General features: G+C 52.1%; 1 protein-coding gene across 1 annotated transcript in view; it reads left to right on the top strand.

Moving 5' to 3' along the window:
• The window catches only part of UTS2R (urotensin 2 receptor), a 139,484-nt gene extending 124,347 nt beyond the window's left edge, over nucleotides 1-15,137 (top strand). The window contains exon 3 of the transcript XR_012789791.1: nucleotides 13,913-15,137. The gene's annotated coding sequence lies outside the window, so the exon portion shown is untranslated. The remainder of the gene's footprint in view (nucleotides 1-13,912) is intronic.
• Nucleotides 15,138-19,079: the final 3,942 nt, after the last annotated feature.

Here is a 19,079-nt window from a genome sequence, read left to right as displayed (position 1 = left end):
TTATTGTACCAACGATACTACGCTAGTGAATACCCATTATTATCGTTATATATATAGACTAAGTGTGTTGGTATACTCTGCAAGATATAGACTTGCTAAATACAACTGTCGGTAGCATCTGTTTGACTGCACTTTGCTATTAAGAGCCATAGTGATAATAAGCAACATCAGCGACAACGATTATGTATTGCGTGCCCGATCAGTAACTTATGATTGTCTATCAGAGGCTATAATACTTATAAACTGTGATATGATATAACGGATCGATCTACTTATGATAATATAATCTGACCAGACCCATTGTCTTATTTGTAGGTATTTTCCTTTGACCTCAAATTATTCAGTATAGTTTGTACCCTAATACCAGGACACACAAGGTTTAACTAACAGGTGATACTCACTATAACACTGAATTACAATATATGGGTCTGCAAACATAACGTGTCAATAAAACGCATACAACTGCTCTTTTTAAATATTTTATTATAGAAGAGTTTAAATAAAATGTTATTGTTTTTCGTCATTCACACCCCCCTCTCTTTTTTTCTTCCCCCCCCCCCCCCTGGTGTTAGCATTAGATATGTATAGTGGTTGATACACATTGTTGTGTCTGAAGCAGGGATAGCCTGAAACGCTGACCTGTCGGTGGCCCTTGGGGACTGGAGTTGCTCAGCCCTAGAAGGATGAGGTCTCATGCCAAGACCCTTCTCTGCAGGGTTCCTGCCTGACCAGTCTCCTCGCCCCCCCTTTGCCTCGCACGGGGCGGCTCTCGGCTGAGTTTGCGTGAGGCGTGTCTGGCAGCACATCGCAGCCCGCAGACGAGCAGAGCGTTACTCATGTTACTGTGGCTTGTGTATGGGAGCCGTTCCAAGCCCTCGCACGTCTGGCCAGAGTCTCGGGAAACAGCCAGACACGTTCACAGCTACCGGTTACTTCTTGTAAAGTAATTATGAAGCCTCCGTTAGATAATAAATTCCTCATTGGGAGAACGGGGGGGGCACTGATTGAGCCACTTGTGCTGAAGCAGGGATATCCTGAAAACCTGAGCTGCTGCTGGCCCTTGAGGACAGGAGTTGGTTACCCCTGCCCTGGACACTCCATCAACCCCAAATACATCCTACCTTCCACAGCCAACCGAATCGGTGACAACTGGTGTCCTTACCGGGTTAAAAGGTGGAACCCCATAAGCCATCTATGAAGAATAACAGGACCGCAGATAACCCCGCACCCCCCATCCCCTCCCCTATTACCCACCCGCAGTGTCACCGGAGGCGCCCTGCGGCTGGGGAGATCCGGGGACATTTAAAGATGGTGGATGGTGGTGAGGTGACCCGCGGCGGTGAGTAGTCCTGGCGGCGGAGTGCCGGTGGCGTTTCGGTCACGGCCAAACGTCCCATTCCATCTAAAAAGTGTGTCTGGAAAGGCTTAAAGGTCCTGTCTCATTAACGTCCAGATGGACCGCGGTTCCTTAACTCCGCGCTAATAACAGTCATCAAAATGATTACACATTGGTGTCTCTCCCTGTGTGTGCCGTGGCGGTGGGGGGGATCGTGGTACAAGAGTGCCACGGGCCCTTCCGGCGCGGTCACATGACCGCGATGGGCCGTTTTCGGGGAGACGGAGAGAAGAGTCATCCTCCGTTTTCCTACGGGGCAGATGGGAACGCCATCTTAAGCAGAAAGGAAACCAGATCCTTGTGGACATGACGTAACAAGGGGCTGTCTCTTGGGGGTCCCCAGAGGGCCAGACCCCATGTCATAGGGCAGGGAGGGCTAACTCCAGACCTCAAGACCCCCCAAACAGGTCAGGTTTCCCGAATATCCCAACTTCAGCACAGGTGGCTCAATCAGTGGCTCAGTCATAGACGGAGTCACCTATGCTGAAGCAGGGATTGATTGGGCCACCTGTGCTGAAGCAGTGATATCTTGAAATCCTGACCTGTTGGGGGGGGGGGGGGGCCTGGAGGAATGGAGTTGGCCTCCCCTGACATAGCCACTACGTCTTGAGACACCCCGTGGCAAAGGTGCGTTTGGGGAGACGTGGCAGTCACTTGGGAAGCTAGTTAAAAATAAAGGGCAAATAGATACAAAGGTAAGTTATTATAAGGTCATATGCAAAGAAATTCTGCTTAAAAGCTGCAATTTGGGGTAAATTCTGCGGTGTGGGAAGTTTGGCTAAAACATGACATTTCTGGTGGGCAAAAGGAGCTGTGCTTCTCACAACTCGAAGCCGTACGGAGGGGACACTATACTCGGCACACATTAAACAGAGTAAAAATGTCAAAATTGTGGGACGGATATTGAGGGATTCGGGCCGAGCTGCTTTTCCTGCTCTAGTAACGGCTAGGGGTTACGTCTCGCCTCGTTTATTAAAGGGGAGAGAATAATTGCATGTTACAGAATGTGGAGCCGGGAGGGGGGGTCGTTATTTCCCAGGGAAATGAGATTACGGAGAAGGGAGGGGAGTAAAATCCCGGCGGGAGGGTTTCGTGTGTAAGAAGGACACTTTGCCCCGGGTCAGACAGTGAGGCCAGGACGGGTTAGATCGGAAGGTGACTTTAGAGAGGGGTTATACGTAGCAGTAGGAGTTATAGGGAGAGGTTATATGGGGCAGTAGGAGGAGTTATAGGGAGCGGATATATGGAGGAATAGGAGGGGTTATAGGGAGCGGTTATATGGGGCAGTAGGAGGAGTTATATGGACGCATGTATGGGGCAGTAGGAGGAGTTATAGGGAGAGGTTATATGGGGCAGTAGGAGGAGTTATAGGGAGCGGATATATGGGGCAGTAGGAGGAGTTATATGGGGTAATAGGAGGAGTTATAGGGAGCGGTTATATGGGGTAATAGGAGGAGTTATAGGGAGCTGTTATATGGGTTCAATAATACTCACAAACCCAATGTTCAGAGTAAATGTTGGGGATGTCCCCTCTTTATTCTCCCACACTCTTCTAACCCATTTCTGCTGACAGTCTGTCCGTTACGGTGGGGAAGCACAACCAACATGAATTATTCCTGGGCTGAGAAAACGGGGCAAGAGGCAACAGGTATGTCACAGGTATGTAACAGGTATGTTACATTTATGTCACAGGTATGTTATAAGTATGTCACAGGTATGTAACACGTTTCTGGTATGAAACTTCTGTCCAGCACCGAAGGAGATGAGAGAATAGCAACATATGCATTTAAATGCGGGAATCCTGCTTTCCTTTATGGGGGTGGGGGTTACGGGATTGAACCCTAGGGGGTCTGCATTCATTTCAGCTCTGAGGACCCCCTGCTTCCTGAGATACTTACCTCCATAGGGGGTGCCGGTAGCAGCTCCGGATGGGCTGTGTGGGGCTATCGAAATGGCGGCTTTAAAGCTCCTCAGCTCCTGAGTCACCTGGGCCAATAGGAAGCCGTGACATCATCCCTTGCGACTTCCTATTGGCCCACGTAACCGGGATCTTTAAACCTGCAGAGCTGCTACCTGCAACTTCTAGGGAGGTCTATCTCGGAGAGCAGGGGGTCCCCGGAGCTGAAATTAATGGGGTTCAGCTCGGGAAACCCCCTGCTTCCCATCTCTCCCCTCCATTACTCCAGATATTTCCACCTGCTGACAAAACCGGATGCGTTTTCCTGCCGTGGGCCGCGCGTATTGTATTGTATGTCTTTATTTATATAGCGCCATTAATGTACATAGCGCGTCACAGCAGCAATACACGTGGTAATCAAATAAATAACAGATAATATAAATAACAGATCATGGGAATAAGTGCTTCAGACATAAAAGTAACATTAAGGAAGAGGAGCCCCTGCCCCGAGGAGCTTACCGGCGCCTGCGATACGAGGCCGTCCACCCCCGTGGCAGAGACCAGGTACCCCTGCCTGGGCCATGAGAGGAACATGACAGCGCCGGTCGGAATGTGACAGGACGGCGCTAACCTTTCCAGGAGACGCGGACTTGGCAGAGAGGAGGGAGTTAGCTGATGAGAAGCTGGAATCGGCACGAGCTGGTGCGATTCGCCCGCCGAATGCTAATTGGAACGTGAGATATTTCCCTTAGTGTCACGTCTCCCTCAGGGCAAAGACAGAGGGGCCTTTTTTCCGAAAGCCGGGGTAAAAAAATACAGCGTGGTATCAAAATAAGAAAGGAGTCATATTGAGTTCCTTGGATAAACCTGGTTTCGTCCCAGTTTTCCAGCTGGGGGGGGGAGAAGGAGGGGGGAAGGGGCGTTAGTGGATAACCCCAAGAGACGTCTTCTCACCCCGAATCTGCGAAGCCAGAGGCTGTGTGTCACCGTCAAAAGACTGATGTTTGGGCATTACACCAGAATATTCTACAGGGAAAGGTTATAAGGGGTAATAAGGGTTATAGGGAGAGGTTATATGGGGCAATAGGAGGAGTTATAGGGAGAGGTTATATGGGGCAATAGGAGGAGTTATAGGGAGAGGTTATATGGGGTAATAGGAGGAGTTATAGGGGGGGTTATCTGGGGCAATAGAAGGAGTTATAGAGGGGTTATATGGGGCAATAGGAGGAGTTATAGGGAGGTTATATGGGGCAATAGGAGGAGTTCTAGGGAGAGTTTATATGGGGCAATAGGAGGAATTATAGGGAGCGAGCGGTTATATGGGGTAATAGGAGTTACAGACAAGGGTTTTATAGGGCAATAGGAGGAGTTATAGGGAGCCGTTATATGGAGTAATAGGAGGAGTTATAGGGGTGGTTATATGGGGCAATAGTAGGAGTTATAGGGAGGAGTTATATGGGGTAATAGAAGGAGTTATATGGGGTAATAGAGTTATAGGGATGGGGTTATCTCTTGATATATTTTGTCTGCAATCAGACACTTCAGTTGGTTATATTTTAAATCATACGCTAAAAAAGGACAGACATGAGATTCTGGGGGTGAGGGCGGGGGGGGGGGGGTGATGTGCAAACCATTTAGTCTATTTATTTATTTAGCAAATACGGCAATTTTTGAGAAATGACAAAACAACCAAATTATCTCAACAAGAAGTAAAGAGGGGGCATAGCTAGCCTGGGAAGGGGTTAAAATAAATTCAGCAGCTTAAAAAAGTAGCTTTACTTGATTTTTACACAGGTCTCCGGAGCTGAACCCCATTAACTTCAGCCCCACGGACCCCCCTGCTTCGGAAGATACCTCCGTAGGGGGCGCTGGCAGCCGCTACGGCTGAGCTTAGCTGGGCTTTAAAGTTTAAAGCTCCCACGTCATGCGGGCCAATAGGAAGCCACACCTGATGACGTCACAGCTTCCTATTGGCCCGCAGTGATCAGGGGCTTTGAAACTCCGCCCACTATGTGACCCCGGCTCGCTCAGCTGACATGTGGGTCTCCTGATCATTCCAGTTACATTGTATCAAAATAAGTTTAAAAGAGATAAAGTGCTCCGGGTGTGTGAATAAAAAGCAGTGGTACCGTCACACGTGAACCGGCTGGCGAGGCAGAATCCCTGCGGAATTGGCAAGTGGCGATCCCCTGTTGGGATTTCCGCGGTGGCCGGCGGGTTACAAATTGCAGTCCCTGGAACTAGTGCGGCAAAGTCACCGGCAAGACTCCAGTGCACCGCGTGAAGGACATTACCGTGACGGTGCCAAGACTTAACTTCTTCAGTGCTGGGGGGGGGGGGCTGCCAGCGAGCAAGAACATTCCGGAGGCGCCGACAGTGATAAATTGGGTTCAACAAGCACTCCCCCTCCCACACTGCAGAGCCCAGGGAAAGGGGGTGTATATGTGTATATATGGGTATATGTGCAGAACAGCCCAAAAATAGCTTTGTAATGCATGAGAGTATATTAATCTCACATAGCGTGAGTTGAAGGGACATTCAGCCTCTTTATTCCCGTGCTGTTTGGATCGGGGCCTCTGCATTTCCTGGGCGATGCCTCCGCCCTTTACCTGCCCAGCGCCGGCCGCTGAAACAGGAGTGTGTATATGATTCCGCTGACGTCTCTGGCGGGATCGTCCCGGCGCCGCGATTGGTGGGCTGTACCCATGGTGTTGCCCCCGCCCACCAGGCGCCTATCCGGGAATGCCGGATTCATCTTGAACCTTGTGACGCGGCGACGCGAGACGTCGTGACGCCGTCCAAGAGAACCCGCTTATCATCCATGGCGGGCGCTTCCAGCAGCAGCAATGGCCGATTGGAGCAGCCGGAGGGATGTTTTGTGGGTGTGGGTGCTGTTGGGCACTATTTAAGGGTCCGTTGTCATTTGGCAGGTGACCCTGATGAAGGTGCTTGCACCAAAACGTTGGATCGTTGTGACTGTCTCAGTCATGAAACGACTTTTTTGCATGAACTTGTTTGCATCGATTTTCGGTGTGCACGGCCACCCCCCTCTCTCCGTTGAAGGGACATGCAATGTATTTGGGGGTGGCAGGGGGTTACTCCACATTAGAAAATGATCATCTGTCACTCTCCCCCGCCTCTGTCCTGGTCCCACTTCCCCAGAATCCCACTTGTGAGCACATTCACATGTCTCAGAGAGGTCTGCAACCCTGCCATTCCCCATTATCTCTTAGCATACACTGCTTCCACTGCAGCAGGGGATTCTGGGTAATGACACTGTCACCTTTTGCTTCTTGCCCATTTTAACATGGGATCCCTATAAAAACCATACGCCTGCCGCATCACACAGCTTCTTAGCAGGGCCTGGGTTGCAGAAGTGTAGAGCCAGTGGTGTGGCGGCTAAACACCGGCGATTAGGTCGCGGCAAAATGACCGGCACCAAATGTCCAAGCCACTCCTTCTGCCCTCTCCCTACTTCACGCAGGACACAACATTGGGACGCGCCCTGCATTTTAACTCATTCACTGCCACTGGCGCCAGCTACGGGGAAAGGCCCCCGAGTTTTAGCCGTCACAAACGCCTTTCTTGGCACATGGAAATCTCATTTGAAATTGCGCTCGTGTCTGCGACGCCGCACGAACCGGAGGCGCCTCTGTCTGCTGCAAACAGTATTTTTTTCCCCCCAGTTGTTTTGGCCGCACAGAAATGGCCGGCGCTTTGCGCAAGGGAAAAAAATGATTGTGTGGAACCCCCAAAAAAGTCCGCCAAATTCACTGTGGCATGAACCCTAACGTCTCAATAGCGTTAGCGCAGAATTACAGCCACGTATCAACCACGAAATTTGACACGGCACGGATGGTCCATTATACAGGATAACAGTACGGTCTCCGTACACACGGCGAACATTAAACATTCGTAAAATCACTTTTTAGCACGTATATATTTGGACGCACAATTTTACACTATATATATATATATCTTAGCACTGGGGACCGCAGTGTGTATAAATAATCCATTCTCCGTCGTCTTATATCCAATTTAGCACTTTTTGTTCTTCCATGTTCCTAATATTCATTTAAACCAGGCGTGGCCAGTCCCCAAGACCCTCCCCCAACAGGACAGGTTTTCAGGATATCCCTGCTTCAGCACAGGTGGCTCAACTGCACCATGTTTGCTGAAGCAGGGGTATCCAGAAAACCTGTCCTGTTTTGAGTTCTTTGAGAAGCCCTGATTTAACCCATGCTGCCCCCCCCCCCAGCACTCAAGGGGTTAATTTATCTGGTTCCACACGCCACCAGCTTAATTCAGCAGCTGCGGGATTTGCGACGTACTTGCTATCGATATACAGGTTGGCTGCATACTTGTTCTGTCTTGCGTCGGTCATCACCTATACATTCCTTATGGTTTATATACTGGAATAAAATCCCTGCCAAGAACGCGTGCGCTTTGGATAAACTTTGGGGGTCCTGAACCCCCAGGATGCCGCCATGCGTCATTGCCACAAAGCAGCTTGTCAGGCAATTAATATTTGATGGCGGATATGAAATATTTATGTCTGTAATAAACCGAAGCTCTGTGCGCGATTTGGAATCAAATCAAGTGTTTTTTCGTGTTATTCCCGGAATGTTACCGCGATCGTGCCCTACGGCGTGTCCGTGCCCTACAGCGTGTCCGTGTCCTACGGCGTGTCCGTGCCCTACAGCGTGTCCGTGTCCTACAGCGTGTCCGTGTCCTACAGCGTGTCCGTGTCCTACGGCGTGTCCGTGCCCTACAGCGTGTCCGTGTCCTACGGCGTGTCCGTGCCCTACAGCGTGTCCGTGCCCTACAGCGTGTCCGTGCCCTACAGCGTGTCCGTGTCCTACGGCGTGTCCGTGCCCTACAGCGTGTCCGTGCCCTACAGCGTGTCCGTGCCCTACAGCGTGTCCGTGTCCTACGGCGTGTCCGTGCCCTACAGCGTGTCCGTGCCCCACGGCGTGTCCTACAGCGTGTCCGTGCCCTACAGCGTGTCCGTGTCCTACAGCGTGTCCGTGTCCTACGGCGTGTCCGTGCCCTACAGTGTGTCCGTGCCCTACAGCGTGTCCGTGTCCTACAGCGTGTCCGTGCCCTACAGCGTGTCCGTGCCCTACAGCGTGTCCGTGCCCTACAGTGTGTCCGTGCCCTACAGCGTGTCCGTGCCCTACAGCGTGTCCGTGTCCTACGGCGTGTCCGTGCCCTACAGCGTGTCCGTGCCCTACAGCGTGTCCGTGTCCTACGGCGTGTCCGTGCCCTACAGCGTGTCCGTGTCCTACGGCGTGTCCGTGCCCTACAGCGTGTCCGTGCCCTACAGCGTGTCCGTGTCCTACAGCGTGTCCGTGCCCTACAGCGTGTCCGTGCCCTACAGCGTGTCCGTGCCCTACAGCGTGTCCGTGTCCTACGGCGTGTCCGTGCCCTACAGCGTGTCCGTGCCCTACAGCGTGTCCGTGCCCTACAGCGTGTCCGTGTCCTACGGCGTGTCCGTGCCCTACGGCGTGTCTGTGCCCTACAGCGTGTCCGTGTCCTACAGCGTGTCCGTGTCCTACAGCGTGTCCGTGTCCTGCGGCGTGTCCGTGCCCTACAGCGTGTCCGTGCCCTACAGCGTGTCCGTGCCCTACAGCGTGTCCGTGCCCTACAGCGTGTCCGTGTCCTACGGCGTGTCCGTGCCCTACAGCGTGTCCGTGTCCTACAGCGTGTCCGTGCCCTACAGCGTGTCCGTGCCCTACAGCGTGTCCGTGCCCTACAGCGTGTCCGTGCCCTACAGCGTGTCCGTGCCCTACAGCGTGTCCGTGCCCTACAGCGTGTCCGTGCCCTACAGCGTGTCCGTGCCCTACAGCGTGTCCGTGTCCTACGGCGTGTCCGTGCCCTACAGCGTGTCCGTGTCCTACAGCGTGTCCGTGTCCTACGGCGTGTCCGTGCCCTACAGCGTGTCCGTGTCCTACGGCGTGTCCGTGCCCTACAGCGTGTCCGTGTCCTACGGCGTGTCCGTGCCCTACAGCGTGTCCGTGTCCTACGGCGTGTCCGTGCCCTACAGCGTGTCCGTGTCCTACGGCGTGTCCGTGCCCTACAGCGTGTCCGTGTCCTACAGCGTGTCCGTGCCCTACAGCATGTCCGTGTCCTACGGCGTGTCCGTGCCCTACAGCATGTCCGTGTCCTACGGCGTGTCCGTGCCCTACAGCGTGTCCGTGTCCTACGGCGTGTCCGTGCCCTACAGCGTGTCCGTGTCCTACGGCGTGTCCGTGCCCTACAGCGTGTCCGTGTCCTACGGCGTGTCCGTGCCCTACAGCGTGTCCGTGTCCTACGGCGTGTCCGTGCCCTACAGCATGTCCGTGTCCTACGGCGTGTCCGTGTCCTACAGCGTGTCCGTGTCCTACAGCGTGTCCGTGTCCTACTGGGTGTCCTACAGCGTGTCCGTGTCCTACTGGGTGTCCTACAGCGTGCCCGTGTCCTACGGCATGTCCGTGTCCTACAGCGTGTCCGTGTCCTACAGCGTGTCCGTGTCCTACAGCGTGTCCGTGTCCTACTGGGTGTCCTACAGCATGTCCGTGTCCTACAGCGTGTCTGTGCCCTACAGCATGTCCGTGTCCTACGGCGTGTCCTACAGCGTGTCCGTGTCCTACTGGGTGTCCTACAGCGTGTCCGTGTCCTACTGGGTGTCCTACAGCGTGCCCGTGTCCTACAGCGTGTCCTACAGCGTGTCCGTGTCCTACAGCGTGTCCTACAGCGTGTCCGTGTCCTACAGCGTGTCCGTGTCCTACGGCATGTCCGTGTCCTACAGCGTGTCCTACAGCGTGTCCGTGTCCTACAGCGTGTCCGTGTCCTACTGGGTGTCCTACAGCGTGTCCGTTTCCTACGGCGTGTCCGTGTCCTACAGCGTGTCTGTGTCCTACAGCATGTCCGTGTCCTACGGCGTGTCCATGTCCTACAGCGTGTCCGTGTCCTACAGCGTGTCCGTGTCCTACTGGGTGTCCTACAGCGTGTCCGTGTCCTACAGCATGTCCGTGTCCTACGGCATGTCCGTGTCCTACAGCGTGTCCGTGTCCTACGGCGTGTCCGTGTCCTACAGCGTGTCCGTGTCCTACAGCGTGTCCGTGCCCTACAGCGTGTCCGTGTCCTACGGCGTGTCCGTGTCCTACGGCATGTCCGTGTCCTACAGCGTGTCCGTGTCCTACAGCGTGTCCGTGTCCTACGGCGTGTCCGTGTCCTACGGCATGTCCGTGTCCTACAGCGTGTCTGTGTCCTACAGCATGTCCATGTCCTACGGCGTGTCCGTGTCCTACAGCGTTCCCTACAGCGTGTCCGTGTCCTACAGCGTGTCCGTGTCCTACGGCGTGTCCTACAGCGTGTCCGTGCCCTACGGCGTGTCCGTGCCCTACGGCGTGTCCGAGCCCCACAGTGTGTCCGTGCCCTACAGCGTGTCCGTGCCCTACAGCGTGTCCGTGCCCTACGGCGTGTCCGTGCCCCACGGCGTGTCCTACAGCGTGTCCGTGTCCTACAGCGTGTCCGTGCCCTGCGGCGTGTCCGTGCCCTACGGCGTGTCCGTGCCCTACGGCGTGTCCGAGCCCTACGGCGTGTCCGAGCCCCACAGTGTGTCCGTGCCCTACAGCGTGTCCGTGCCCTACAGCGTGTCCGTGTCCTACAGCGTGTCCGTGTCCTACGGCGTGTCCTACAGCGTGTCCGTGCCCTACAGCGTGTCCGTGCCCTACAGCGTGTCCGTGTCCTACAGCGTGTCCGTGTCCTACGGCGTGTCCTACAGCGTGTCCGTGCCCTACAGCGTGTCCGTGCCCTACGGCGTGTCCGAGCCCCACAGTGTGTCCGTGCCCTACGGCGTGTCCGTGCCTTACGGCGTGTCCGAGCCCCACGGCGTGTCCGTGCCCTACGGCGTGTCCGTGCCTTACTGCGTGTCCGTGCCCCACGGCGTGTCCGTGCCCCATAGCGTGTCCCTGCTTCAGCATAGGTGGCGCAATCAGTCCCAGCTTCAGCACAGATGGCTCAGTCCCAGCTTCAGCACAGATGGCTCAGTTCTAGCTTCAGCACAGATGGCTCAGTCTTTGACTGAGCCTTTGATTGAGCCACCAGTGCTGAAGCAGGGATATCCTGAAAACCTGACCTGTTGGGGGGGCTTGAGGACTGGAGTTGAGCCCCCCTGCTGTAGGCTACACAGCAAAATAAAAAAGGGGTAACATTTTAAAGCTGCAGTTCAGTCTTTTATTTTTTTTTAAATTTATTTTTTCACTTCAATAGTTCCATGTTGGCAATCTCTCCTTACCTAAAGAGCTGCATAGCTGCCGGTCAATTCCTTCTCCGTCTATTGATCGGCAAAGTTTGGCGACATCTTTAAATATGGGGAATGTAAATCGTTGCTATAGGAACAAACATGCTTGTTAAAATAGAATCAAGCAAAAATAGGGGGAGCATGGGATTAGAAGAGAAAATCTATATCAAACAGACGGCGTGAAGCTAACAAGGTTCTGATGTGATGACCAAGGGGCAAAATACACAGAATAATAATAATATACTTACACAGCCATGTGTAAGCAAAAAATATCAATGGGTTTCTTTGGTAGGCAAACTCTAGCCCTTCCAAGCGCTGGTATAGGTGAATCAATAGAGTATAGAATAAAACAATATATAAATACTCACACGGCCCTGTGTGAGTTATTGTGAAGGGTAGGTATCTTTGGGGTTAAATTAACCCATCCAAATGTAATGACCGGGCATGGGAGACTGCCCTCGAGCGAGACGTCAACGGGAACTCACTTCCCAGTCTTGTTCATCAGTCAGGGTCTCCCCCCGGCGGTGCCGCAGTAAAGGGGAACAAGTGAGGCACGATTTCAGTTGGGTTTAAAAGATAACATTTATTCATTAAAATCACGAAATGGACTCACATACGTAACAGGTGCACCCCTGGCCTTCCCGCGTAGCCCAGGATCACGATTCTGCAACCGATTGCTCCGTTCCCGCGCCCGGGATGCAGGAAGATGGGACCGCCCTGCTTGGCTGCAAAGGCTGCTCTGCGATCTGACTACGGAAGCCGCCATGGGACACAATTAGCTACTGGATCGAGCAACGCGTTTCGCCGAGTAATCGGCTTCCTCAGGCTCATACAGTTTCCCCCTGTACTGTTAAAATAGAATACAAGAAAATTGGTCTTTCAAAGTTGTTGTTTTTTTTAAAACAGAAAATGCTAAAAGTATTTTTTCTTACTACAGAACTGATTTATTAAAAAACCCACACATGCAGGATATTGCCTGAACTGCAGCTTTAAGATGCTCAACACTGCTCAATACTGCACAACCTCCGCGGTATGTGTTTAAATGCGTTATAAAGGAAACGCTTTCTCCTCCTCATTCAATAAGTGTCGGGTGACAATGTTACATTTACTGTGACAGTGTCACCGTAACGGACTGTTTGTGAATGTAATTACTCGTTTGTGAATGTAATTACACGTTTGGGAATGTAATTACACGTTTGGGAATGTAATTACACGTTTGTGAATGTAATTACACGTTTGGGAATGTAATTACACGTTTGGGAATGTAATTGCACGTTTGGGAATGTAATTGTCAAATGCCCCTTTTCTGTTATTTTAAATATAATGCAAAATAATCTTTCATCAGCAATAAACTCATAAAACATTGCAGCCTTCGGGGAGATACACGCCACGCAGACACGCTGACACGCAGACACCACAGGCCGCCCCTATAGCAGTAAAACATGGGAAATCTTATATAGGGGTTTTTTTTTAATCACTTCTGTTTTATGAATTTTTGTTTGTTATTATGCAGCGCTTTATTCCATGTTTAATTAGCGTTAGAGGCGCCGAGCAGCTTCACAGAAAAAATTATTCTTTTTGTTTTAATATACGCAGCCTTTTATTACCTTTATTGTAAACGAATTACCTAAGGCCGCGCTTATAGCGCCGGCGACGGCGACGTCACGCTGCGGTCACTGGAAAAATCAAATTGAGATGACTTCCAGCGATCGCGACCAAGCCGCCGCTCTGCGCTTACTATAAGCGCACGCGTTTCAGGGTTCATTAAATGGCCGCCTTTCAGTTTCATCAATGCTTCAGTCAGTGTAACTCAGCAGCTACAGTGTATTCTTACATTACTAAGTTAACATTATCTATTGTTACAGTTTGCCGCTCAAACTGCTGGGAACACTGGCAACAACTGATCACAAACAGGAAAGTGTTACAAAGATCTTGCACTGCTGGGGAGGTGGGCTAAGTAACCGGGCCTCTCTCTCTCCCTCCTGCTGTCCCGTCCCTTCCCTGCTACACGCTGGGCACTACATTAGGACACTGCCTACATTAACTCATTCAGTGCCAGAGGGGGTCAGCTAAGGTGAAAGGCGCCCATAAACCAAGCGTCCGAAACGGCTTTTATGATGCAGAATTGGAGCAAGGAAATTTCATTTGAAATTGCGCTTGTGTGCGCGCGTCTGTACTGACCTGCCAGCCCGCGGGACTAGTGAGCCATGTATTTCAATTTGTATGTATGTGTGTATATATATATATATATATATACATTCAAGAATGAATAGATGATACCGTTCTGTGGCTAACAAAATGCATTTATATATGTTTTTTATATTCCTTCCAGAAGACGTGACGGAAGCAATAAAATCCATGCAGAATGGGAAGTCTCCGGAGAAAATGCAATTACAGCTGTAATAGTGACAGAAGCCGGGGACGAGACGATCCTTGTAAAACGCTTTACGTGCGGCTTGAAGGACAGGAAAATTCAGGAACAAAGGGGCAATTTTATTCCCATCCCCAAGAAAGGAGACAAAGCCGAACCTGAAGAACCACAGGCCAATCAGGCTAATTCCAATCGCTCACAGACCCGGGACTTCGCCCACCCTGGAGAACGAGCGAGATTTCACTGTGGGTCCTACAGCACATGCAGGTCGTACAGGAAGGGGTTTCCTGATGTAATGAATATCATCTGGCATGCAATTTAGGATTCGTAGATTACAAAAAGCGTTTAATTCTGGCTACACCTCAGCAGTGCTAGATCCATTAAGAAGATTGTGCGCTGAAGAAGCGTACATTGATATTATAATTAACATTTGCAAGAATACTACATCATCCATTAGATTACATGAAGATACAAGCAAGATAAGGCTCAGCGAGGGAGTGCGGCAGGGAAACACTGTGTTACCAGGATCAGCGAGGGAGAGCGGCAGGGAGACTCTGTGTTACCAGGATCAGTTAGGAGTGCGGCAGGGAGACACTGTGTCACCAGGATCAGCGAGTGAGAGCGGCAGGGAGACTCTGTGTTACCAGGATCAGTTAGGAGTGCGGCAGGGAGACACTGTGTCACCAGGATCAGCGAGGGAGAGCGGCAGGGAGACTCTGTGTTACCAGGATCAGTTAGGAGTGTGGCAGGGAGACACTGTGTCACCAGGATCAGCGAGGGAGTGTGGCAGGGAGACACTGTGTCACCAGGATCAGCGAGGGAGTGCGGCAGGGAGACAACGTGTCACCAGGATGAGTAAGGGTGTGCGGCAGGGAGACACCGTGTCACCAGGATCAGCGAGGGAGTGTGGCAGGGAGACACTGTGTCACCAGGATCAGCGAGGGAGAGCGGCAGGGAGACTCTGTGTCACCAGGATCAGTAAGGGTGTGCGGCAGGGAGACACCGTGTCACCAGGATCAGAGAGGGAGTGCGGCAGGGAGACACCATGTCACCAGGATCAGCGAGGAAGTGCGGCAGCGAGACACCGTGTCACCAGGATCAGCGAGGGAGTGTGGCAGGGAGACACTGTGTCACCAGGATCTGTGAGGGAGTGCGGCAGGGAGACACCGTGTCACCAGGATCAGTGAGGGAGTGCGGCAGGGAGACACTGTGTCACCAGGATCAGTAAGGGAGTGCAGCAAGGAGACACCGTGTCACCAGGATCTGTGAGGGAGTGCGGCAGGGAGACACCGTGTCACCAGGATCAGCGAGGGAGTGCGGCAGGGAGACACCGTGTCACCAGGATCAGTAAGGGAGTGCGGCAGGGAGACACCGTGTTACCAGGATCAGTAAGGGAGTCCGGCAGGGAGACACCGTGTCACCAGGATCAGTAAGGGAGTGCGGCAGGGAGACACCGTGTCACCAGGATCAGCGAGGGAGTGCGGCAGGGAGACACCGTGTTACCAGGATCAGTAAGGGAGTCCGGCAGGGAGACACCGTGTCACCAGGATCAGTGAGGGAGTGCAGCAGGGAGACTTATTGGGTAGGTGTGGGGTTCAAGTGTATGGAGGGGACAACTCGTGACCTCCAGCGTATCTTAATGCCATAACTCCAGAACCCATTGTTACCCTATTATCCGATTGCAACATAACTCCAGTAGTGCATTAAGATTACCCAAGGATAATATAACTCCGGAGTGCCTTATTGCTTAATATTTCCTTGACAAACGACTTCAAAGAGCCTTGCTGCACTGATATTACCTAATGGTACTCTCCCGTGCCTTATTGTGTGGCTATTACCTGGTGGTAAAATAACTGAAGTATGCCCTACTGCCTTAATATTCGGGTAGCGTAACTTCAGAGTGCCTTATTGCATTAATGTTACGGAAACCCCACTGTTGCTGTAGGAGTTAAGACACTATCTGTGTAGGTACACCGTGCCCCACTGCTGAACTGTACCAAACAGTGACCGCCTCTTGCACACCCAGGGTGCCATGAATATTTCCATTTTCCCATTTCCACTTTGTCTGTAAAGAAAAGGCGGTTTATTCTAGGGGAAGCCAAACCCCTACAGATTCCTTACATGTGTCCCAAATACAGTCCGCAGAGCTCGAGTAGAGCATGTTATTTCCGGGGGCGCGGGGGCGCTGCTTATTCCTTGTAGGACACGGTGTCCCTGCCGAGATGGGAAGCCGGTCAGGGCTTCGTTTGGTGCCGCGCGCGTGCCTGGGCTCCGGCTAAAAAAAAAGGCAATCAGGGAGCTCTGCAGGACAGGAGAGGGCGAGGAAAGGTCGCTGTGACGCAGCTCCAGAGCAGAAACAGAGCGTCAGACAGGCTGGTCCAGGGGGTTCCCAAAAAAACCCTCTGCAAAAGAAAGAACCAGTGACATTATGGGTTTAGTGCAGGGGTTCTCAACTCCAGTCCTCAATAATCCCCCTCAACAGGTCAGGTTTTCAGGATATCCCTGCTTCAGCACAGGTGGCTCAATCAGTGCCTCAGTGGTCCAGTCACACAGCTGGTCCCATTAAGGTTTGGGGGTGTGGATGTTAGGGGGGTGTTACATAGGGTGGATTTGATTCAGCCGCACAGCTGATCCCATTAAGGTTTTGGGGTGAGGATGTTTGGGGGTGTTACATTGTGTATAGTATGGTACAGCCGCACAGCTGATCCTATTAAGGTTTGGGGGTGTGGATGTTAGGGGGTGTTACATAGTGTGATTTGGTTCAGCCGCACAGCTGCTCCCATTAAGGTTTGGGGGTGAGGATGTTTGGGGGTGTTACATAGTGTGGATTTGGTTCAGCCGCACAGCTGATCCCATTAAGGTTTGGGGGTGAGGATGTTTGGGGGTGTTACATTGTGTATAGTATGGTACAGCCGCACAGCTGATCCCATTAAGGTTTGGGGGTGTGGATGTTTGGGGGTGTTACATTGTGTATAGTATGGTACAGCCGCACAGCTGATCCCATTAAGGTTTGGGGGTGTGGATGTTAGGGAGTGTTACATTGTGTATACTATGGTACAGCCACACAGCTGATCCCATTAAGGTTTGGGGGTGAGGATGTTAGGGGGTGTTACATTGTGTATACTATGGTACAGCCGCACAGCTGATCCCATTAAGGTTTGGGGGTGTGGATGTTTGGGGGTGTTACATTGTGTATACTATGGTACAGCCGCACAGCTGATCCCATTAAGGTTTGGGGGTGAGGATGTTAGGGGTCGGCCAGATCGTTCTCCTGGAAAAGCTGGGGCTTCCAGGGGAGTTTTTAAATGGATTGACAGCTGAGGGAGGGTCCGATGGCTCAAAAGACGGGAGATACAGAATGTAAAAACCTTCCGAAGCTTTTATCTCACGGGGAAACATTACAAGTTAAAAATAGATTCCCTTTAGAAACACTTCCACTTGTCTGACTGTATTTCACGCAGGCGGCAATCAGCGCCGTTTACCCTATTAAACGGGTCACTGGCCTGACATCACTGGTGCCGGAGTCGGGACTCGGCGCTGACCCTATAACGCCACGTTGCTGCCTCGCTGCCTCTGGGCTAAGGAGGTTCTGGTGATTACCGACACCTGCTAAATTGGGGCCAAGCACCTCACTGAAAACGCAAGCCACTGCCGGATTAACCCCGCCGATGCCAGAGCGGCCCGGCTCCATGCAGGTTAGAACCTCCTGCCACGTATCGCCGCGGACAAGCAATGAGGACGTCGCGCCTTAACCCCTTCAGCACCAACGAGGGGGGCGGCTTAACCGCCTGAGCATCAAATCCGCCATCGGCACATTTAACGCCTTCAGTGCCACAGACGCCTGCAGCCTAATAAAAATGGTAACGCTGGAAAAGGTCGGGCTTGTTTGTTATTCAGTCAGACGCCACTGGAGTCCCCTGACACGTGGCTGCTAGCAAGGAGCGCCACTGCAGATGTGCCCCCTCGCTGGCGGCTATAATTAGCCGCACTGCAGGGGACATCGGGACGTGTCTTTCAGCAGGACTGGCCTGCCCCAGAGCATGCTGGGAGCTCAGGGTCGAGATTGTGAGCAGGGGGTCACAGGGAGTTATTATGAGGTCATGGGACACTTCACATTGAACACGTCTGTGTTACCACTGAGTGTGTGTGTATGTATATATATATATATGTGTATATATCTATATATATATCTATATATAAATATATACATACATACATACACACACAGTATGTATTTGTGTATATACTGTACATTGTGTAAAGGTGTGTTATGTGTCTGTATGTATAGTATGTACGGGGTATATATATATTTATACATACACACACACATACGTATATACAGTGTGTTTGGTGAGTGTCCAATCTGTGTATTGTAGCTCTGTGTGTGTACACACAAACACACAAAATTACAGTTATCAAATAATTGCCGCCCAGTGTAATTGCCGCCAAACAATATAATAACGGTGAGCAGAAATAAATAATATGAACACGTGGAGTGATATAATCCCACGCAGAGCTATGCAACACCGCGCAGAGCCATGCAACACCGCGCAGAGCCATGCAACACCGCGCAGAGCCATGCAACACCGCGCAGAGCTATGCAACACCGCGCAGAGCCATGCAACACCGCGCAGAGCCATGCAACACCGCTCAGAGCTATGCAACACCGCGCAGAGCCATGCAACACCGCGCAGAGCCATGCAACACCGCGCAGAGCCATGCAACACCGCGCAGAGCCATGCAATACCGCGCAGAGCTATGCAATACCGCGCAGAGCTATGCAACACCGCGCAGAGCCATGCAACACCGCGCAGAGCTATGCAACACCGCGCAGAGCTATGCAACACCGCGCAGAGCCATGCAACACCGCGCAGAGCTATGCAACACCGCGCAGAGCTATGCAATACCGCGCAGAGCTATGCAACACCGCGCAGAGCCATGCAACACCGCGCAGAGCTATGCAACACCGCGCAGAGCTATGCAATACCGCGCAGAGCTATGCAACACCGCGCAGAGCGAAATAACATCTAGAGCTATGTGATAATGCGTCCCGCCGGAAGCGAAAGGGTTAATTAAAACACAGCCGGTTGCCGTACAGTCCATGACATCAGCGGCGACGCAGGTTACT

This window comes from Ascaphus truei, chromosome 22, assembly GCF_040206685.1.
Source record: "Ascaphus truei isolate aAscTru1 chromosome 22, aAscTru1.hap1, whole genome shotgun sequence".
Classification (NCBI taxonomy): domain Eukaryota; kingdom Metazoa; phylum Chordata; class Amphibia; order Anura; family Ascaphidae; genus Ascaphus; species Ascaphus truei.
Note: the sequence above shows the minus strand (reverse complement) of the source record. Positions and strands in the feature narration are given on the sequence as shown.